Below are 24,320 nucleotides of genomic sequence, written 5' to 3'. Positions count from 1 at the left end.
GAGATGAGCTGTAAGTGCAGCCCAAATCGTTTACAAAGCTGAACCACAGGCAGTCCCCCCCCATGCCACCAGTGATGTTGACGCAAGTCCATACCTTCTTAAGAATGGACTCTGACCTACGGTGTTGTGTTGATTTTTCCCCTCAAAGATCACATCAGGTTTGACCCTGACGGTGGGTCAAAAAGTTCACATTGGGCTAAAAAATACCTAGAGAAGATTCTAAGATCTACAACGCAAAACTCAACAAAAAGCTCACACTGACTCAAACTCCGAGAATGTATTTTTCCAGAGGTTGGAGCAGTATCCTCTGAAGTTATTGTGCCCCTGAGCTTCTATATCCCCCTCCCCCCTTCATCCTCAAACATCTCCATTTGACCTAAACCATCTGCATCTGCGCCTGCCCTGCCCCCACCCATGTCTTCCGACCCAGCTGGATACAAGGGCCCCCCATCCTTCAATCTTAACGCAGCTGTGACGGGTGGCCAAGTTCATGGAGTGTAGCTGGCTGTCAGGAGGGGCCAGGAGAGGGTGGGCTGGTCAGTAGCCTTAGTGCCACACATACACACACACACACACGCACACAAGTACACACATGTGCAAAGGTTGATCATGGTTGTGTGTATGTTTGTGAGTGCGGGGAGGAGGGGGATGGGGAGGGCAATGGCCCCACAAGACGGGAAGGAAGGAAAATAAGGGCAGAAAGGGGTGTACGGTATGTGCCGACCAGGAATGTCTCCTAAAGACAAAACCTATAAAAGCATCAGGAATCAAAACAAGATCCGTTCGGAGGGGAGGGGGGTGACGTTAATAGCTGCAGCCTGGGGTCTAGTTTCAACCGGGAGCCCATTGGTCAGCAGCAATTACAGGGCCTGAAACGAGAGCCAGGAGGCCAAAGGTTGTCAAGGCCCCTGAGAGCAAGTCATTTTCACCCTCTCACTCTCTGTATGTGTAACGGTTGTCAACATTCGTGCTCACCTAAACAAATACTCATCATCTATCAACTTGCAAACCCCACTGCAAATGGGGTGTTTCCCGGGAAACGGCTCAAACGCCTGAAGACACGGGTTACAAACGGGAAATGAAAGGAAATGATTGCATACTTAACCCAGATAAAATATTCAACTGCTGCTGCTGCTCAGCGAAGCCAAACTGGCCGAAAAAAATTTGGAAAAAAAAACTACCCAAAACAGACTGAACTGCATTAACAAGGACAGGTCCACAAAAGTGTCTGATATACACGCCATGAAAAAGCAAAGAGAACACTGGGACTGTGTAAATACTGCATGTAGTCAGCAACACACTTTCTTTCATTCAGACAAGTTTTTTTTTCTTTTTAAATAAAGAGGCTTTGCAGCTTTCAGCAACACAATGCAGAACTGGTCTGTCTAGATATGTCCAGATATTTCCCATAATTAAACAATAAGCTCATAAAAACTGCAAAAGCCCAGCGAAATGTTAGGCAGCTGGAATCCTCTAAAGAAGAATGAGTGGATAACACACCCCTACTAAAACTCCCAGAGGTTTGCAGACTGCTGTTACAAGAAGACGGAATGTCACACAATAGAAAACATGGCCCTGTTCCAACTTTTTTTTTTTTTTTCAAGAGGCATTGCCAACATCAATTTGCAACTGAACGAATGTAATTCATGAAACTGAATCTTATGAAACCTGTGTTACATAACTGAAGCAAAGAAATACAAATATGCTTAAAAAAAGAGGAAGAGAGAAACACAGCAGTAGGCAAAATAACGTCATCAAATTAAAACCCAGCAATAAACTTTTCAGCTGACGCGGTCTGAAAATCAGCCTGCAAGTACAGCTTGTTCCTTATCAAAAAAGCATTGCACTGGAAACTTATAGGGTCTATAATATGTGAGAGATTACAGCAGGTTCATCATGTGAAGGTAAATATACAGTATGGTACATCTATAGGACTTGTGGACCTTTGTACACAATCTGACCGGCTCTGTTAAACTTTAACCATTATAAACGATTATAAGGGAAGATAATTCACATTGCAGACATGTATAGACCCACATGCTTGCTCGACTGAGGCTTTTTTTTTTTTTTTTTTGCTGCATGTGGCACCATTTGTACATGCTGGATGTTCCCTGTTCTATGGCCCAGAGGTCAACCCTGCGTAATCTTACTGACAGTAACCAAACAAGGAGATATTAAAGTGCATGGGTGAAGCAGTTCTGTCAGGTACAAAGTGAGCTCTGCCAGAGCTACAGGGAACTGAAATCCTTTCCATTGCTGCTGAGAAATAATTGAGAAAGTTTGATCCCTTGTGCTTATAAATACATTACACTGATCCATAAAATCCTGTACATTTAAAGTGAATATAGTCTCAACTCACAAGTATCAGATGTAACTCTAAAAAGGACAGACAGTAGCTACTACAGTAGCCTTTGCAATAGTTAGGGGAACGCAAATGTGTTTATACACAAACCACACACATACACATGCAAAAGCACACACGCATGCACACATGCACACACACCTCCCTGTAGGATCTTGTTTGTTACGAAAGTGCAGGGGTCAAGGTGTTCCTGACATCAACTGCGAACAAAGGTCAAAAGTGACAGAACACCACTGTCTCGTCACTGTCAGGCTGAGGTTACCACCAGCTCGTCTTTCTCAAGGTACATGTAGCAAATATGGAGTCACTTCAGCCCACTTGATGACCGATACCTCCACTCACTGTACACATATTAAGAGAAAATTCAACTGTCATTTGTCGTTGAAACTAGAACAAATAGATTGGGGTCCAGCACCTTCTCCTGGTCTATTTCAGTGAATTATATGTAAAATACCATCTACATTTTATCTGATGTGCTGAAAAACTTTGCCAATGTAGCAGACTTGGTGTATAATGGAAGACCACCCTTTGCCTCTGACTTGAGCGCCTCGGAGGACTGAAGCCACAGCCCAGACCTGGAGACTCTGGCTTTGCTTCAGTGAGCGCTCTGCAGAGTGCGAACAAACCTGAAGGAGCTACAATCAAAGAAGTAACCGAGCTCAACTGAACATCTGAATTCTTCACAGGCTGACTGCGTCATACTGTTTGTAGCTGTTTTATTACTGAAGTGGACTTTTCACAGCTATGGAGGGAGGACCACTCCGGCTGTCATTAAGGTTAGTTGTCTTTTCCAAAATCTGGGATTTTCTTGAGGATTTTGTTTCTGTTACTGTGAACCAAGGCACACAAACTTGTCCTGGACGTACTGGAGCTGGGTGGCAGGGGGTGACCAGGGGAGACTGTTGGGATTACATAATTTTCTGTCGTCTTTCCCTCAGCCCCAACCATTTACAGTATTATTCTTTTTAAATTGATGCACTGGGCTGCACAGTGGTGGGACGGCGACCACTCAATCCAGGACTTCAGGGCCTTTCTGTGTGGAGACTGTCATTTCCCCAGTACATGCATGGATAGCCCAGCTTTCTCCCTCAGTTCAAAGATGTGACTCGGGTTAATTGGTGTCTCTGAATTGCCTGTAGGTGTGAATGTGTTTGTATGTGTGTCATTTGTCTCTTATTTGTCCCTGTGACGCACTGACCAGGGTATAGCACTGTTTTAAATCAATTTGGAAGAGGTCAGCACCCTGACATCTTAAGCTGGAACAAGCGGGTAAAGAAACAGATGAATATGTCAACACTAACGTGCAGATAATACGCCTACATTTAATTGTAATTCAGTGCTTAAACAGTTTACCTGTGCTCCAACAGAATTGTGTGTTCCCCAAACAAAATGGATGTTTAAAACAAGAGGAGTAATAACATCTTTTAATGTTATTCTCGATATTGTTTCCCACGACTTTGAATAAACAAGTTCAACTGTGAAATTTTTTAACTGATTAACTCTTTACTTTTTTGATCATTTACCCACAGCAGAATGGAGTTCCCAAGCTAAAACAGCCCGCAATGCCAGCGGCTACACAGTCCTCCACCTAATGAACGACTCATCCACTCAGCTTCGCTCCAGCAGACCGGCTACACACCACTGCAGCATCACTTCCAGCAGCGGAGTGCTCTCCTGCACTTGACAAGAACCGCAATGAAGGCAGGCAGACGCCGAGTGGCTGTTGCCACGAGAAAAGGGCAGATGGTGCTTAAGATAAACTCAAACTTGCACTGCTAACTGTTATGTGATTAAACTGTGCTAAACCTTTAAAGTTATTACCGACTCTTTCAATGCAAACAGTTTGGTTACATGCAGAAAAAAAAAAATCTGTGCACTTCTATAACTGGAGAGTCAAAAAAAGCACAGTAATTATAACATGGAAGAGGTAAACCATGAATAGACATGTTGGCTCTTGAGTCGGGACCTTGGTCAGCCGAGGAATGTTAACACTATGTTGTTTTTTGTTAAGTTAGAGTGGATAGTGATGTGTTGGGACCGCTCCTTATGATCAGTCACTCCAGCCCCTTCATCACTTCCCAGCTCCACACCCAGAAATGACTTCTTTAAAAACACAAATTCCCACACCCTGCCTACCGACGTACGGTCATGACAGAGATGTGCAAGGCTCGGCTTGCCTCATAAGCCATAAATGTTTAAATTCACAGCTTGAAGCGAGTGTCTCTATGCTATGTACCTGAACAAGAACATTTCAGAGACGGAACGTATAGTTACACAATCTGCATTTCCTATTAAGCCAAATGAAATGATAATATTCAACGAAGGCATTGGACATGTCCGTTTGTCTATGCATGTGCGTTGCCTGCACATGCTCGTGTGTGTGTGTGTGTGTGTGTGTGTGTGTGTGTGTGTGTGTGTGTGTGTTGGGTGAGGATGAACAGAAGGCTTCATATGTTTAAGCAGCCCATGTTTCCTTTCCGTCTCTCTCATGCTGTTAGCAGGTTTACTGGCCAGGCGGTGGGTGGCCTAATCACATTATGGCCGTACGTGACTGATTGGCGGAGTGCCAAATCAGGGATAAGAATGAGGTAGATGACCAGAAGTGAGCAGGGGCCGATCATCGCGAGGGGTCGAGGGGAGGGGGACTTTGTAAACGTTGACATACAAAAAAAAAAAAAATGCGTTTGCGTTCAAGGTCTCTTTGTGGAAACAGCGAGTGACTGAAGTTCCCCTGTGGTTTAGCATTTTGATTTGCTATTACTTTCAAGTCTTTGTGAAAAAAAAAAAAACACACATTAAAGAGGTAACCTTCACTGGGGTGCTGCTGCCGATATTGACAGAACGGATGGAGGCTGATCATTAAAACATGAAACAGATGTGGTTTTACAATGCGCTTTGCATTTTTTCAGGGTTTCACACCCTGAAAAAAAACAATGAAATGGGTAGGCAACACACTTAAACATCTCTTGTAGATTCTGCTGGTCATGGTTACATGGCTGCTCACAGTTTCTGCTGAGAGCAACAGTTAAACAGAAAGAGGACGCAGTGAGAAATGCATAAAAACAGCAGCATCACTCCTAAACCTGGTGGCCTGTGAGCAGTTTGTAAACTATTGGTTTCAAACTATTGGTTTTCAGTCACATTTGAATCATGTATCATTTCAGACGACTCCAAATGACTGTGCTTGTAAGTTTATTTGAAATTAAACACATGACAAGAATGAATTTTGTTTAAACTAAAAATATAGTACGTCTTTTTCATTAAATTCTCTATGCTTCTCATGAATCCGTGTGGTAAATGTGGTCAGTCACAAATTGACCCTCTGGTAGTGAGGATGACATTTTTACAGCCCAGTTGCTCAATAGATCATGTTGGTTCTGACGGAGTCAGATATACATACAGTATATGCAGTTACAGTGTTGCAGGGGCAGACTTAAATGCCAGTATACAATAAATAAATAAAAGAAATTCAAGGTCAAGCATAATTACTTTCCTAAATCTTGCAAAACATGCAACTCATTTTTTGGTCATTTGAAAACTGGAATTCTGGCACTGGCACCATTGTACCAGTCGTTCCAAGCACCGTTACCATGTGAACAGACACCCAAAACATGCTGAAAGCTTTATGCTTTCACTCGTTTTCATTGTTGCGTGAACAGGGTCTAAAGTAAGTACAGCAGACTCTGTGGGACCGGGCAGGACAGAAAGTCCTGGATGGTCTTGCACCCTCCCTTGGTCCTGGAACTGCCACAAATACAGAGGGGGACTGTTGTCAATGTTTCTCAGCAGGTATCCCGAACATGATTTCTCCCATTTCAGCTCCCGTAGTCATGTAACCTTGTGGATTGCTCATATCGGTTACTGAGCTATGAATCCAGTAGTCTTGCTGGAGTCTTGGACCATCAAGTGGGACCCATGCATTTAAGTCTGTGACCATTCTGGACAAGTCCTGAAATATCTATATTTTTTGATATGGCGAGGATCGCTCCAGACCTGGTTTGGGACTGATAAATCCTAACCGCTGACATTGCAAGATCAGGAAAAATTTCTTGTCTGAGATTTAAAAAAAAAATCTCTCCTGATCTGCTCTGTCTGCCTCGTGCTCAAGAATCTGATGCTTGAATTCATGTTTCTGTTTCTAAAGTGCAAAGAGAAAGGGTTGGTACAACCTGGAGTTCACCTGTAGTTCATTTATTTTTTTTCCCATTTAAATGACCTGGGTGCATTCGGCGTTCAAGACACAAAATGGCCACTGCATCAATCTTGGCCCTCATACTCAATTTTGAGTAAACAAATTTTTGACCACGTGTGCATTTGCATAGTGTATTTACGTGACAATGCTGCAGACGACCTTCGTCGAGCTGACATTCTTTGCATAACCCTTCACTGGACAAACTGCATGATGCACACTCCTCCTTGAGCGTCGATGCATAGCTCGGAGGTAATTCTCACTCAGCCATTATGGAAAGATGTCTGGAAAAGAGCCACCATTTTAGCGAGGCCAGGCATGCCGGAACAAGAAGGGTTAATGGCTGCTGCTTGGGGAGTGGGGGGATGGATGGCATTGATTGCTGGGATGTTGACAGCACTTCTCCAATTTGATAGTGGAGCTGTTATTAGATGAAGGGCCTTGTTCTTAATAAAAGCATCATGTGATTTGCCCTCGCTCTCCCAGCAGGCTGGAGGTTGGGCTCAAGTAGCAGGAGGCCAGACGTGGAAATATTTAGCGACTGGTTCATTTTGGGAATTATCTTGATACAATAAGAGGAGGTGTGGTTTGCACTGAAACTGTTTAGCTTGATTAGCATAGTGCAGGGGCAGCAGTGGGTCAATATTGTTGGTGGCAGAAATAACAAGTGACACTGTAGGTTGGGAGCACAGCTGAAAACAGTTGTTGTTGCAGACTGCCAGAGTGATCCTCCGGACTATACAGAGGCTAATGAACAGAGGCACGTGTCTCTGCCATATTAGAGCCCTGTTAGCCCTGAGCCATACCCCTAACCCCCGTCTTTCTACTCCAAGCTACTGTCATGGCCCTCTGTGTCCCACCCTACGCAGCTACACACTGCACAGGCCGAGTCCCTTGGGCCACAGTCATTGAACAGGCAACCCAAATCAATAGCCCTGGATGTGCAAACACAGGGAAGTCCCCAGCCCCCTCCGGACGCAATCTCGCAGCACACGTCAATACTCATCATCCTCAGTCATCTACCACTACGCCAGAGAAACGGAGATGAAGGCAGGATCGCAGCTACCGGGGCGACCTAACACTCTTCACCCCCTGACAAGACACCCCCAACTTTGAGTAAGTGCTGTCAGGGCCTCCGTGGGAAACTCTCACTTCATATTGAAAAAAGGAAAACAGTGTAAACAGTCACACCTATCCCCAATGAAAACAAAAAAACAGGCTTGTACAGGCATGATCCCCATAGCAACCCCAGGCAATAAATCGAGGGGAACGAAATGTCGCAGCGCTCCCGGCGCGAGCGCTGCCAGAATAGACGCGGGAGGGAAGAGCGCCTTTTGTGAAATTCACCAACATTCCTGCACACCAGAAACAGGATCTCACAATACCAAGAGAGACCCCCTCTCATCCCACAGGTACTCTTAACATCTCACTCCCTGACTAATCTTTTCGGGCCAAATTGCTGCCTGTCAAAACAGTTCAGCAAGGGAAATCTTTTAAACAGACACAGCAGCAGTAATTTAATCACAATCAAGGCCTCCAGTAGAAATGTGGAGCACAGCAACAATAGTGATAAATGGGAAGTGCCCACATTAGGGACTGCTGGTTTACTTAACAGTTAGTCATTCATTTCACTAAAACGGTCATTTAAGACTCAGGAAAATGAAACATCTAAAAATTTTCTGATACACATTGAAAGTTTTAATGCTGAAAACAACTAAACTCATCTTTATTTTCACTAGTCTGACTGTGTTTTGAGCAACACTGTCATGATTAGCTGGCTAAAGGTTACACTAATGCCATTTTGTTAGTCGGTCAATAAAATATAAGTCTGTTAACGCAGTTTGTGTTTTAGTCACGTATAAAGTTAAACAACTGTCGAACAGTTGCCAGCCACTGGTCGGAGTTTCTGAGCTGCCGGACAATAGTCTAAATATGGTGGTAAATTTGGGGGGGGGGGGGTTTCAAAAGCAAGAAGCATGTAGACTGTGTCAGAAAAAGAAAAGAAAAAAACTTCTATATGATTAATCCGCAGTACAATCATCAGTGGAACCACATTTCATTCAATAACCTGCAGAGCGACGGCTGCAGCTGCTAGCACTGCTAACTGCCAATTCAATATCGTTTACCCAGAGACGCTGTAATCCCGCCTGCTCTGAAGAGGAAATGCAGTTGTTCACGACAACGTCCGAGCTGTGGTTCCAATCATTCTGTTGGAAGTTGAGTATTTAAAACGAAAGAAACATTTTAGAATTAGTTGATAATTCATACTGTTGGCTAAATTTTATACTCCCCCACCCCACTATTTGACCCACTACTTGGTATTTATTTCTTCTCCAGGAAGATTACAAGTCATTAAAATCTCTTATGACTCAAACAGCTTTAACTGTTCAGTGTGAAAACCAAAAAGCTGACACAGCTACTGAGATGGGACCGGCCAAAAGTCAACAGCGAAAGAACAGTATGTGAAAAACTTCCAGTTTGAAACCAAGCAAAATCAGACCATAAATGTTCGTCAAGCTTGTTTTGCAGCAATTTTCTCTCAGCCTGTCCTGCATACCACATATGCTGCAAAAGCTAAAAGCTTGTTTGGAAATAAAAATGTGACCACATTTCATACTTAGTTCAAAAATTATCTTGATCATGTAACACATTTATGGGGAAACCTAACTTTTAACAAAGCTGGTCAGTATGAATGACCAGTTTTCGAAACCTTAAGATGAAATACTGTAATTACCAAAATTAATAATCCATAATTTAACTGTATTTTACGCTTAAACCTGTAATTGTCCTAACCAGTATACAAAAAACCCTTACACAATATATGATAATAATTAATAAAGTAAGAAAACTAACTGTACACTGAAATGGTTCCGTTGTTGAGGCGGATTACAAATACAGTATTAAGCCTGTTGCTTCATTTGCGGAGGAATAAAACCCGTGCAGCCTTCTGTTAAAATCCATTTGCGAAGTTGCTTTGGTGGACTAAGAGAAAGCGAATCTGCTTCCTCTCAGCATGGCTGTAAAAACGAGCTAAGTGGGGGGCGGCAATTGCTAATCCAAATCAAATAATTGGGGGCCCGATCCCTCTGCGGGACTCCAGGAATCATTTATAGTGGGCTTTTTACATCAGGAAGGGGGTTAAGGGTGAGGGGCGCGGTGGGGGGAGAAGGGGCTGAGCGGATGGCGTCCTTTATCTGCTAACTACTGTAAAGGATCTCAGGGTGAGCTGGCCATACGCTACCGCCAACAAAGGCTCTGGCTAATCGTGATCCCACGTGCAACAAGAGGGAAGTAAATCTCACTGCCACTCGCGGACATATGGTAGAGTTTCTACTTACAGCCAGGTCCCACTACTGATTCTGGGCTCTCATTAGGAATTATTATGGAGCATAAAAAAGGTCACATATCACATGAGAGCAGAGCCAGCAGTGGAAAACAGGACCCCGGGGGGCTCGCCTGCCTTTCACTGTCCAGTCATGTTTGGAGCCAGAAGAGATTTCTGGCTTTTTTGGGGGGGGAGAGGAGGGGAGGTGGGGGGGGGACAGACAAAGTGGCGGGGACAAGGGGCTAAACGTCCAGGGGCAGAGCGTGTCGTTACCTGCCCTGGCTTCAGTGGTGCTGCACCTCTAAATAAGCCACTGAAAACAGGCCTAAAGGCAAGACCACCCCTCCCTCCATTAATCACTCCAATTACAAAGCTGAAAAAGAGACACAGAAGGGAAAAAAGGAGGGGGATTTGAAAGACACAAATAGGCAAACACACAGGTAGACAGATGCACAGAGTAACAAAAAGAAAACAAGTCCACTGATCTACGCTCTTTTTTCGTGTGTGTGTTCTTATCTAGTTTTACTACCGCAGAGAGAGAAAGAAAGGGGCCATGCTGTAACTAAAAAAGACCTCAAAAGAAAGGGGATCTACATATTTAGTTCCTGGGTAAACATATCTGCTGGTAACCAGCAAGTCTGGTTTGCCAAATAAACTGAGTGCATTTGTTCAGCTCCAGCCCTTTCACCAAGACACCACATTCCACAGGCAGAGGCCCCATCCCCCATTACACTAGCTGGCCCCTTTCGCTGCCTCACACAAATGCAACGTTTATAGGGTGGTGTGGCCAGAAGTTCACACTCATTGGTTCAAAGACCCTTTCACAGGCAGAGCAAACATTTTAGTGAATCACATCTGTGCCACTACATACAGTACTCCATAAGTTAACCCCTTACCGTAAGTCTTTCTGGGCCAGGAGACACAAGACCTCCAAAAAAAAAACCTAACTATGCACAGACTTGCATATGGGGCCTCCCTTGGTGCCCACTCATGGATAACTCGATTTGGAGCTATTAGTTTTGGTCCGTGGAGTGTGCAGTGGTAGATATGAAGTTGTCCCTGATACGCTGATTTCACAGAGGCAACAATCCCTGCTAGCGCAGTGCGTCAACACCAAAGACTGCACAATAAAACTACACAAACTGCATCATAATCGGACCCTTATAATCAAGCTCGCTTTGAGCTGCTGCATTCAGGTCAAAGTAGCTATTAGCCGTTTTTTCTGGGTTAAAAGCTTCTGCTAAAAATACCTTGCATATCTCACATCTTTCAAAGAGCAAGCATCTACTTCACCCCCATGCTAATGGCAGCTGGAGACATCACACAGACCTGATAGGCCCTTATATACATTCTCATTATACGGACAGAGCCAGGAGTCTGATACATTCAGAGTAAACCAAAAAAACTGGCTATTAGGACAAATTACTACATTCAGTTACATATAAAAAGTCAAAGGTCAAAAAGCCTGCAGTCAGATGAGAAAATGACTTCTTCCTCAAATGGTGGGACGGGAGATTATATGGGTGCTGCAGTCGGGTTCTCTATCACATAAGTTAGTGTTATGACTGTCTTACTGAATCTGCAGTATCAAATGTTCAAACCATAAGCGCAATTCACAGCTTTTCTGGAGCCTGATCGATAAGGAGCGATTCCTCCGCTCGGAGCCCGGGGTATCTGTTTCCTCTCAGTTAGCGTTAAGTGTGCCGGAGCATTCCACCTCTGACAGGCCAGCCACCCCCCAGGGACCCCCGCACCGCATCTGGAGCTCATCTCCAGAGGCTGCATCTCCACTGAAACCCATGAAGAAACACCCGAAAAAGGTAAGAGAAAAACAAACTTTCAGGGAGGAGGTGACGGCTGCTGCTGTCATTATGCAACTATTGGGAGGCAGCGCTCAAGTTCGCCGCTTCAAACTGCTGCCATGCTGTGCAGCATTAGCCCAGCCATTTACACTTTCTGACTGCTTTAAGACCCCATGAAATAACATGTAATTCTTAATGGGGTTTTTTCCTCTTCAGTCCATGAGCTGATTGTAGATTTACGTTTTTATCTGAAAAAAAAACTCTTGTCAAATTGGATGAGTGATTAGAGTATTTTCAGATCACATTTCCCCCTTTTCTCCTCCAGTAAAAAGGGTGTCAGATATCTGATGAGCCATCAGCACCAGAGGGCATTTCCTAATCCTGCATCCAGAGGAAATATTTGGTTGAATTTCCCCCTGCCGTCGGTATCTCCTCGACACTCAAACTGAAAGCTCGGGCTTCAGATAACAGGCTGAACTGGCGGGGGTGTTGAAGAGACGTCCAGCGTGATTGGCCACTGATAATGTCAATCAATTCTGGAACACACGCCCACCACATTGAGGCACACATCAAGGTAAACATCACAAAATTATTGCTCACCGTGCACTTGAAATGACAAATGATATGTTCATGCCGATTGATACTTTTTACGTTGGTAAATCAGTGTTTGAATAATCATGCTACGGCCTGGTTAATTCAGACTCTGTACACCATGTTTCTCTAAAAAGTAACTTGAAGACAAATTGACTTTGGCAGGTAAATTACTGCCTTTACAACAAGCTCAATATTTAAACTGCTGAGTATGGAGTACGACTAATTCAGCAGTTTGTTTTATAAGACGCCATGCAGCTTTTCAGTCAGTCCATAAACGGACATGATAGATAGACAGATAGGAGTGCTGCGCATATATGATCAGATTAGATAAAACTGTAATGATTCTCATGGGGAAATTGGATTGTTACCGCGGCAGGGAATATGATATAGATAACAGAACAAACAGACTGTACTGGACGTGACACAACAGGGGCAAAAGTGTCCACTGAGACCGGTACAATACATGAATGTAAAGACATACAGCACTTCCAGCAACAGATGTACAGGTAAGCAAATGTTTGAACAGTACATGGTTTGCAATCACTTAGCTCACTTAAATTTAATGCAGAGCGTATTTCCATTATGCACAAAAGAGGATTAACTCGCTACGCAAGATGCTCAGAGTGGCGATCCAAGTTTTTAGATGCAGATTCACCCATGAAATACAGCAGGTTTCAGCTCCTGTGAAAATGTCGTCAAACATATGACATAACTCGCGTCAAATTTTGCGTTTCTGCCACGTCTTTTAAACGACTGATCAGACCGCCTTGCACTTAGACCCTGGGGCTTCTTCAGGTTTTCTAATCACATTTATTTAGGGCAGGAAAACCTGAGATGTCTTTGTTTGACCAGATGGCTGGCTAATCAAGACTGACTCCACTGGGGGTTGGGGGCATCCCAAATCTGCCACAAAACATTATTGAACCATGGACCACATTAATATGCTGATCTCTCTCTTGGAAAAGAGCCCTGCGATCTGTTGCACGTTCATTTAAATTTCTAATGTAGGAAACTACAGTCAATGGCTGCCAAAGACCCACACCTGGATGCTGAAAACAGCGCATTCATCCAGCGTTTATTTCTCCCCTGGATTCATTAGGCCGTGCACGGCACGCTGGAGGAGCGCGAACAGCAGTTTCTAAAGCTTCACATTCAGTTGCTATAATATCCTACATTTATTGTAGCCCCCCCCCCCCCACTGTTAATAATTCAGTTTTCTGAGCCACTCTTTAATCATTTACTAACGCAGCTTTTGAAATTATGGACTGAAGGAGACGTGGTCCATAGTTCTATTCACTGTGTGATTGTCTATTAACCAGGTCACAGGCTGATGTGAGCTTTCCGCCATCACAACTCAATGATGAAACCATTTTTTTTTCTTTTTCACACAGAAAATATAGAATAAAAAGGGAGTATTTTCATTAAAAAAAAAAAATCAGCATGATTCTTGACACCTTTTTAAATATGCAATTGACTGATTGGTTTCATATCGTTGATGCGTTGATATATTGATGTTAAAATGAGTCACAACCCAAGAAACAAAAGATGCTTTAGACTTAAATGGATTCTCCTAGCATCTGAGCTATAAAAAAAAAAAAAATGAACAAATCAAATGAGAGATATGGATTTAAGATACAATAAACCTGATCAGCGACTGAGAGATCAATCTTATTGTATTCAAATCTCTGATTTTCTATTGAGTGCTGTGGTTGTTCCAAATTTTAATATAAATAAATAAATAAATAAATAAATAAATAAATAAATCCTCCCAAATTGTACCACAAGATCTACAGTCGACACAAATTTTACCTGCATGGAGGAGTTTTAAGGCACAATGCCACCGGTGTCCAAAAGAAAAGAATCAACCTGCAGTTTGCTAGTTAATATAAGTCCGTGGTGTATGTGTATGTTGGTGTATGTTATATAGTGTACTCCATTTTGTCTGAAAAGAAAAAAATCAATATATAGTGGCAGGTCTCTGTCAAGCGTTTGCCAACAAGTCTTTATTAGTGACTGGAAATCAGATGATTGATGATCCAAACATTTAAAAAAGAAAAGATTAAAATGAAAAAATGCAATTTCGTTGTATTTTATCAAGTCTTAGTTGTGGCTGGAAGATGCAATGATATTCAGAACTTAATTCAGAACGCTAATAAGCCACTAGGCTCTGAACATTTACATCTGTAAAAGAAACGTCAGCCCATGAATCAAACGACCATTTTGCCATAATCTTGAACATACGCCGGCTGTCCAAAGACCCACGTCAATGAGTCACTATAGCAAACAGGACTTTGCTCAGGCTTGAGAGAAAAACCTATATTCTCTTCCTATATGAACCAGTGCAGTATTAAGGGTTTATCTTCTAATGCTTCGCTTCTGGCTTTTGACCAGACACTCAGCTCGCTGTTGGCTTCTAGTGACTTCTGTTTGAGGAAGCGCGCAGCCTTACAGGACTGAATGCAGAATGTAAATGCTGGAAAGCTGAGCCGTGAACACATTGCTTTTAGTGTAATGTGACGTTTCCTGGGTTGCAGCCAAGGGTTTTTCTTTTTTCTTCCTTCCTCCCTCTTACGAGCACACGATTACGCTCAGCCTGCGTTTAAAGACTTGGCAGACAAACAACTTGGCCGCATGCTACTATAAACGACACGAGATTTTTTGGCAGGCGGTGCAACGCGGGCTGAAAAGCAGACAGGCTATAGTGAAAGGAAAGCTTCCTGAAGCTCTTTGAGCTCCTTCTCCTCGGCGTGGCTTTGTGCCAGGTCCCCAGTCAGCTGCTGTGTTTACCCAAGTGCCTTGACACAGTGGCCCAGTTAGCACCTACAGGGCCTAGACACTAGCCTGGAGCTCAGCCAGAGCAGCAGCAGAAGTCAAGCTAAGAAAGCCACTAACAATAGCGCACTCTCACCCTTCACCTCCTCGCTTGTGCAGTCCTTTCCACAAAGGTGCACAACGCCAAGTCACAACACAAAGAGGCCGCGTCTTTTGTGCTTTTTTTTATTCAGCCTGCCGTGCGGAGGTTGCTGTGGCCACGACACACGGACAGCTTTATAAATGTCACGCTGCTTTCCATTTCTTTTATGATTGCAGTGCGATTTTTTTTCTTTCTTTTTTTTAAGAAAAGGCCTGCTGCCTTGTAAAGTCTTTCAACAGGGTAGATCAGCAGATCAATAACAGCAATATAAACACCAATCCATACCAAAGCTGAGATTCAATAAGCCATTAAAAACCTTCATGTAAATTAGCCCAGAAATATGTACATAGACCTTCACTTCGCTTCAGACTTCTCACCAAAAAAAAGGGTTTGTTTGCATTCCTCACGGCACTGTATCAACACCAGAACACAAAGACATGTGGTTCTAATACATCTGACAGAGATTAAAAAAACACATTTACAAATTGCAAGACATCACTTGCAAAATAACACTGAGGGAAAGTGGCTGTCTGGTAGTTAGCAAAACAAGCTTAGGACAGAATATTGCTGGTTTGAATTCCATTGACTATGGGTCCCTGAGCAAGGCCCAACAAATGAGGTTGTGCAAGAAAGGAATCAGGCATAAAAATTGGACACGGAAATCAAAAGAAATATTGATCCAAACACAAAGTCACCGTGAAATCCAAACCAACAAACCAGATGCATATGTCCAATGCTCAGATGTCAAGGACATACATTATCAAGACACTGAAACATAAAAAATGTTGTGCTGAAATAGCCAGGTATGTGCAAAACTGCAAGGTCCAACACAAGAGACTGAAGCCATGTGCGACGGTATAAAGGCAAAGCGTTGAGTTGAATACACAGCGCAGAGTTGAGATCACACACACATCACAAGGACAACAGGACCTCGCATACTATGCCAAGGGTCACTGAAATACTGACTTGATGTGCAGGAGCACTGTATATGTCACTATATGCCGTCAGTCTATATAAAACTCAAGGAGACTTTGCTCAATAGTGTCATATGACCTTGGCTCTGCTTCTTTGCAGCTGCCAAAGGCGTTGGTGGATGTCTTTGTTTCATTCGGCGTTTCCCCCCCTCTCTGTTTGCCTTCATTAAAGAGCAGGTGTTGAGATATGTTCAGTGGGAGTGGCTGTAAAGGACGAATGTGAGCAGCAATAGTGTGGGATGGTGGTGGTATAGGAGGCGAGGGGGGGGGCTTGTGGTTTCACTACAAACTGATCAAATTACAACAGACATCGGTAGCTCGGTTTCCATTAGAGGCAAGAAAGTCAATCCCCCGGGGTCGATTTGGGGAAAAAGGTGTGACAACTCCAATAGGCAGGCGTTTAGATGCAACAACTTTTTGTCCTTTATTTCGATTAAACGGAGGGAGCAGCGTGGCCACATGAGACGGTTCCAAATGTCATTTACTTGACACTGCAGGAGCGATCCTTCACACTGCCTGAGTTGCGTGCCTGATGGTTGACTGCGATAGCATCAGAAATCCCCTCCCCCAGTCCACAGCTTTCCAACTTCAGATAGTGTGACTGCGTGGCCTATTATCTGCAACCTCCTGAAACCGTCAATCCAACAATCATACATATTCACTGTGACTGGCCAACTGTATGCACGAGCACGTCAAGCATCATGCACTCATTTTTTTCTCCTCCCAACGTCCCTTTTCTCTTATTAATCTATTTGTAGCAAATATTTGCTTCACAATGCGAAACACCATAATCAAAGTTGCATCGTTTCCCTTTATTTTCAAAACGTTTTGCCTCCTAGAATCCTGTAAAACAGGTTTTTCATTTCTACGCATGAACAGCGATCAGTCTGGGAAACCCTTGCCTGACGCTTCTTATGTATATTTGGCAAAACATAAAGAAACAGGTTTGTAAGTACTGGACCAAACTGAACAATTCCACTGGTGTGTGAATGTGTGTGTGAGTGGGTGAATGTGTTAATGCAGTGTAAAGCGCTTTGGGCTCTGTCAATGCAGTGTAAAAGCGCTATATAAGTGTAGACCATTTACCATTTACCATTTGAACAGGTGAACAAGCTACTTAAAGCTCAAAAGGTTATGCAAGTCTTGAGAAAAATAAATGAAGTAAATAAAATTAAAAAAAAAAAAAGGACAAACACACACAAGTTAAAAAAAATACTAGGACATGGCTGATCTTCAAGCAAGCATACAGTGCAAAATACCTCATTCATTTATCTAAGCATAATGGGAGTTGGCTGAATTAAGATAAAGACTGTAAAACTCGATGACTCCAGTCTTATGTTTTACAGTCAAGCACACGTCTAAACCATCTATCATGCTCATGACTCATTTAAGGAATTACTCTTGTTCTCCAATATACATAAAACAATTTGGAAGCAATTCAACACTTGATCCTGTTTCACATTTGACACAGGTCTGGAAAACATTCTGAACTAGGGCTGCATGATATACAGCAAATTTACTGTCGCTAAAATGTACACATCTCAAAGAACTGACTAAACTATAATATATTATGTAAACAGGCTCCGTGCAACCATGCACAGCAATTCATATTTACATATTTCAGTCATACTTATCAAGAGTGTGCAGTCAACAGACTGTCATTTCACTTCATTACTATAATTTTACACTATAACTGAATGCTAACAATCAGGAGTCAGAAGCACAGAAATCAAGAATAACATCATTTTGTTAAAAAAAAAAAAAAAAGACATCAAAATCATATACTTCATATACTTTAGGTATTGATTGAAAGTCATGCTGTGATCACAAATACTGCATGTTTAAATAACATCCTGCTGTTTAACTATTTTGTACCCTCCTTTTTCAGGGTGCTTTCACACCAGGACAGTCCGGGGACTCGGTTCAATTACAAGGAGAACACTGGGCTCGTTTATAAGGGACACGGAGCGGATTGTCGATCGGCGTAGACCACCTCATACAATCGGCTCCAAATTACAATCCGCTCCGAGTGAAGCGGATCCACTCGGTCGTTTACATGACACATTTTACAATCCGCTCCACGTACAATCCGCTTATACGTGGTCCATGTAAACGTGCCTACTGAAAATTTTCAAACCTTCGTTTGGTTTGGTTTGCTTTCACACTGTACTTTTGGAGGTGGATCAAAAGACCTGAACGATGTCATGCAATCACAACAGCTGACACCCCAACAACCACTGATCAGACAGGAACGAAAAGCATGACGAGGTGGAAACCCGGCTCATTGATTGGTCCAGAATGAAAGCAAAAATCCTGCTCCTTCAGCAGGCGTGCTCAAAACAACCACGGTACGATCTTCTGACCGTATGTCAATGAGCGCCTGCACTTCCTCAGTACTCCCCGTCTGTTCACCAGACATTGTCCACCTTTTCCTTTCCAGATAGTTTCTGCTTCTTCGGATTCACGCTGTCAGCTGTGACCACATTTCACTTGATCTGGGCCGAACAGCGCAGGCGCCCCCAGACTGACTTGTAATGTGGAAGTCGCCTAAAAATGCAAGTTTGTGATTATTTGCTACATACAGCAGTGAGAATCATGAAGGCCTTCTGTTTGTAGATTGGTCTGCAGACCAACAAAGTTTCAGACGCACAGGTGCGACCAATGAAAATGTTTTGTTGCACCGGACAGGTGGCGCTCTGGAGCCGCGTGTGACCGAGTCATCACAACAAGACTGGCCAAACGGTGCTGCGATGTCCAGGGAACTGCGCCCACAATGAAAACGCCTCCTCCCGCCTGCCAGCAGCAGATGTGCCCTTTGGGAGTCAGACATATAAAAACAGAACTGTCTCTGCATGCACCAGCGGGTCCTCCCATCCAGCTCCTCCCATTCAGGCCCGTTGGCTTTTTTCTTTTACAGCCCCTGCGACACTGAGTGAAATGAATTGAAAGATCACCAATCAGGAGGACGACTGCAACGAGGACACGCACCCCCCCCCCCCCACCCACCCCCCCATCCAACTCCCTGTCTCTTGTTGGGAGCCCTCGGTGGGAATGTTCACTGTTTGAAGAGTTAACTCTTTAATTCCGTCTGGAATGTTTCCTATGGGTGGGGCAGAGTAGTGTGCCGAGCCAGACCACTAACCCCTCTTCCACAGCCGCAGCATCTCCTCCCCCTCTTCCTCCCCATTCATCTCCCTACTAAATTCAATACCTCTATTTCTGGGAAGGGGGGGTGGATCTTCAGCACTTAGCTGTTAAGAGGTCAGCACAAAATGAAGCTTGTTCTGTGCCAGCGTGATTACACTTTGCACACTAATCCAAAAATGTAGTTTGCGTGTTAGAGAAATAATCCCCGACAGTCATTTTGGGGCCATTTCATGAATGCCAAGGACTTCAAATACGTCTAAAAAGGACTTCAGACTCCCAGCTTAGCAACTTCAGTCACTATATTCAGCTGTATGTAAACACAGGTAAACCTGTGTGTAAATAATAAACACAACCTGGAGGCTCCGGAAAATACTGGATCATCCGAGTATAGATATAATGATTTTTAGAGGTGAGAAATAGAATTACTAATCTGATAACTAATTTTTTACAATTGAAAGGCTCCTATTTGAAATGAAATATAACAACTTTTCACCGTATGAACTGGCTTAAAAACTGATATACTGGCTTACTGTACATTTTCTGCTGCGCTGTTCGACTCTTTTTTTTTTGGGGGGGGGAGGCGGGTGACTGATCTTCAGGTGTTTTTACTGTAAAAATATCAACTTACTAAAAGTTCAGAGACGTGTATATTATCTGACACAAGTAACTGTGTCAGCAAATTGCTGCTCTTCACTCTGTATTGAGGCGTCACAACATAAATGTATGTTATAACATGTCAACTGGGATTCTATCATTTAATGTTCACATTAACACTTTAAAATTTAATATTGTCCAAAAAATGACTATATGTCATATTTAGTAACGGTTCATTATCATTAAAAATTGAAATTACGGCTGAAAAGCAGCACTGGGAAAACCAAAATTTGATGTGACGTGGTCTAAATCGGGGATTTCCTCCTTTGCAAATATTTTTCATAGAGCAGAATTTGAGGGCAGTTTAGTTTTGGGAGAGCTTCAAATGTCTAGGACCCGTCTAAAGAGTTTGAGTAATCTGTGTTATGACAGTAGAGTATGCAATGATTGGAATTATGTGTGTAAAACAGTCACTGCCAAAAAATTTGCTTCAGGTTGTTTGAGTCAGAGTGAAGAAGAAGGAAGATAAGAAGAAAAAAGTCAACAGCTGCTGCTGCTGCTGGAGCAGCAGAGGAAAGGTTATCCACACTTTAGAGAATTTAGTTAATTTTTTGACTTTTCAGTCAGAATGTATGATTTAAATGCGCCTGTGAGAATGTAAGTCTGCATTGAGGGATTGCAGACCGGATTAAACGTGGGCCGTGTCTGAAAGCTGTCAGGTTCAGAGTCTCCTCGGGCCTCCCCAGTGGGGAGTCTTCGCATGTTGTTATTGTGGTGGACGGCAATGACTTCCTGGGGAGCTGCTTATGACAGCAGAGCTGAAGGAGCCTCCGACTGGACACACCAGGCTGTCTGACCGCGAGGTCGGCGGGCGACGTGAGCTGCTGTCCATTAGGCTCGGAGGTTTATTTAACAATCTTCTCCCGAGGCTGCAGCCCTGGGCTCTGAGCTGCAGGTCCGTCTGTGGTGCAGGTGGACATCAGGGAGACTGCTCTCTCCGTTGTCTGTATCGTAATCATGCTATTGATTGCATTCCTGGCAATGTTCATAGTATAATTGAGATACCAAGGCTGGGGCTTTAAACGCACTGTGCATGGGGCAGACGCACAACATGTTTTAATAGACTTCAGCCTTGCTCATTATTTCTCATCTGATTGACCTCCATTTGCAGGCGGTTTGAACAAGCAGAGGTCAGATGGTAATTCCAGCCTTATTACATCAGCATAACAGGAAGTCCAGTAATCAGAATAAGGCTAAGTACACCATTTAAAACCCCTCTGACAGTTAGGAGACGAGACGCTAGTCCGACACGGAGCAGAAATCAGGTCGGGTTGGCAGCGAGGCCTCCTGAATCCCACCTCAAGCCCTTCAGGTCACAGCGACACGTTGTGTGTTTCGAACAAACGGCTTATTTTGTGACAACACTGCAGCGGGGTGCCGGGGGTCTATCTATTCCACACTCCGCTGTCAGATTAAAACCCGGCGTCCATCTGCTTAAGACAATGTCCTCCTCATTTATCATAAATGAGCGGAAAATGAGGCCAAACATTCCAGCCTCTTAAAGCCCACACACAATCCTTATCGATCTCTACGCTGCAGCCGTGCAGCTCCCCACTTCCTGGCTGATGTGTTGCCGGGGCGACAGCTAAATTATGCAACAGCGCAGCCTCGAGAGCCCGGCCTCTTTGCCTGAGTGGCGAAAGCAGGGGCTTGAGCGTGGCAGGTGACTACAGACACCAGGCGGCCTGAGAAAGCAGACTTGTAGTACAGTCGTCTGGTTGTCGGCGTGTTTTTCCGACGTTAAAAGAATCCGTCACCAACCTGCGGACCTGCGCCGCTCTAGGCTGAGCGCATGAGCTCCCTTGTTGCTCTGATTCACTGAGCCTCAAATCCTGAAACAACTTTAGTTTTGCATATTCTGCTGGTGCTCCGAGTTTAAACGAACAACATCTCAAGTCTCCACAAGCTGCAGGACATATTCAGCTTTTTGCAGCTTTACCCATTCACCAGCAGAAAAAAAATTTCTGGTTTGACTAAAACTATTCAAGAAGCGCCCCTGCTATAGTCTCCGAAATTCATGTGATACCAAACCACCGTATTAAACACAAAGGGCACCTTCTTTTAACTCCTGTGGTGTGAAGAGTCAACGATATATGCAAGTTTTTTTAAGCGCAAAAGCTGCAAAACTCACTCTAACCGACATGCAAATTTGGGATCCTGCAAAATTAAAACAACAGGAAGTTCTGGAAAGAGTCTCACTTTGCTTTTGTTTGACATATTCAAATCTAATTTGGACAACCTCACACCAGGTAAAGCTTCAGCTCCCCACTGTTTGAGGGAAAGCAAAAGTCATTAGGGCTGCGCATCTTCAGGAGAGTCATGACACCAGAATGCAGAGTCCCATATAAAGCCTCTAAATAATTTATTTATCTAATAACAGAAAATAATGTCCCATTACAATTTCCAAAACAGTTGACAACTTATCTGAATAATTCTGATGTTCCAATTTACTGAAAAAAGGTAAAGTTTTCCCTGCATCACTGTAAAAAATGTCATTTGCATGTTAGTGTTCATTCATACAAACTTCACAAAAAAAAAAAAACTAAAAAAAACATTCATTCTCATTGCACACAATGTGGGCCTGTTCCTCCAAGACAGACAAAACGCGGTGCAGTGTCCCGCCCTGACGTGGCTGATGGGTGTTCAATGAAACGCTGGAGGATGTCATGTCCATCCATCTGGCTGCAGCAGCATCAGTCAACAGGTTGTAGCTGCTGTGGCTCGCTGTAGCGCTGCGTCTCAAAAAGCTCAGGATGCGCCTCATTCTTCCGAACAAACGCAGGACTGCGTGGAGCTGCAGCGCAGCAGAGAAAGTGTGCCAAATGAAACACACAGGAAACTCTATGGTAAGATACCAGCAAGCTGCAACCCAGACGGCTGCTTTCAGAGATGAAGGCACTCATAATATTCATGGGCATTAATTTCACTCACTTCATTTATTGCTTGAAAAGGATAACTCCCGCTGCATCTACAGCACCAGCCAGGAGGTCTCACAACTGCTTACTACCAGATTGGTAGAAATATTTGGGGATGGAATATTAATATTGCATTGTGAAAAAATACTGCATGTATCTAAGTATCAAAATGGATGCGCAGGCCTAAAGGCCATTGTTTCAGTCGTGCATTATGTGTCCAGTCAGACTGTTGCACGGGTAACTGGATACCAATTACATACAGTCAAAGCTGTTTGTTAGTAATGACTAAAGCTACTGAGTAATAAAGACATGTTCTCCAAGTCTGGTTACTGATCAACAAACAGAAGAAGGTAAATTCCAAAGTTGGCTCGCTGAAAGCCGACAAGCCATTGTCATTCTAATGACAATCTCAGCTGCTTCTCAGCAGGAAATGGAGGAAACCCTGGCCGCAAGCTCAACTGATAACGACAGTTTCTGCATCTATTCCAGTGATTTTTGAATTAGTTTTTTCCCGCCCGTCATCGAAACGGCCGATCAGAAGGACCTCGTGGATCGAGAGCAATAAAATTCTCCTGCAGCAGCAAAGACAGTACATGTCTGCATGAACAGTACAGTGCAAATACATTATTAATACGCCTGATGACTGAAGCAGAGTCATCAGTGTAAATAGTATGTTTACTTTCCCTTCTGGGAAATTCCAGGAACATCCATGTTGCAAAAGGGTATACAACCAGCTACAGAGTTCCAAGTAAACATCATATGGGTCGGACGAATTTGATCCTTCACCACGTGTCTCTGAAGTTATGTAATTAAAAACTTAGATAAAACTTTTAAAGATTTTGAACAGGCACAGTCAGGCAGACCAGACCAGCTGCTTTGAATAAAATCGAATAAGCTACCCAGTGAAAACAGTGTTGTGGCGCCTTTTGCTCGAAGTCATGCAGCCATAGTTTTTTTGTCTTGCAGCTCAGTCATCATTCTCCCTGCGATTCACAGCATTTCATATGCTGGCAGTCTGCGCTCGCCCCCTCCATTTTGTCTCATTAATCCTGAGCTGAAATTGCACAAGAGCAGTCAGCATGAGAACGACACTTGTAAACCTGCAACGTGTAAGCCTCTGGAGTCACACACCACCTGTGGCAAACCACCCAACATGTCTCGGTTACAACATCCAGCTAATCCAAGTGAAGCGATGACTCCAGCGATCTACTGGGGCGCAATCTGTGTGCCGCAGGCATGATTAAAACTCTATTAATCACTGGCAGATTATGGCAAGGAGAGCAGGAGGAGGAGAAGGAGGAGGAGGAGGAGGCGGGGGTCTCTGGAGCAGGAAGGGTGGGGGCTGGATTACAGAGGTCATGCCGCCTCAGTTCCACTGTGGCGGAGGGCAGCGGGCTGAGGCGGGCCGGCTGCCTGGCCCGGATCTCTCTCTCCCTCTCTCTCT

At 43.7% G+C, this 24,320-nt stretch overlaps 1 protein-coding gene across 1 annotated transcript in view; it reads right to left on the bottom strand.

The window, feature by feature from the left end:
• The window catches only part of LOC115390218 (AT-rich interactive domain-containing protein 3B-like), a 32,030-nt gene that overhangs the window by 1,689 nt on the left and 6,021 nt on the right, over positions 1-24,320 (bottom strand). The window lies entirely within an intron of this gene.

The sequence above is a fragment of the Salarias fasciatus genome, chromosome 1, assembly GCF_902148845.1.
Source record: "Salarias fasciatus chromosome 1, fSalaFa1.1, whole genome shotgun sequence".
Classification (NCBI taxonomy): domain Eukaryota; kingdom Metazoa; phylum Chordata; class Actinopteri; order Blenniiformes; family Blenniidae; genus Salarias; species Salarias fasciatus.
Note: the sequence above shows the minus strand (reverse complement) of the source record. Positions and strands in the feature narration are given on the sequence as shown.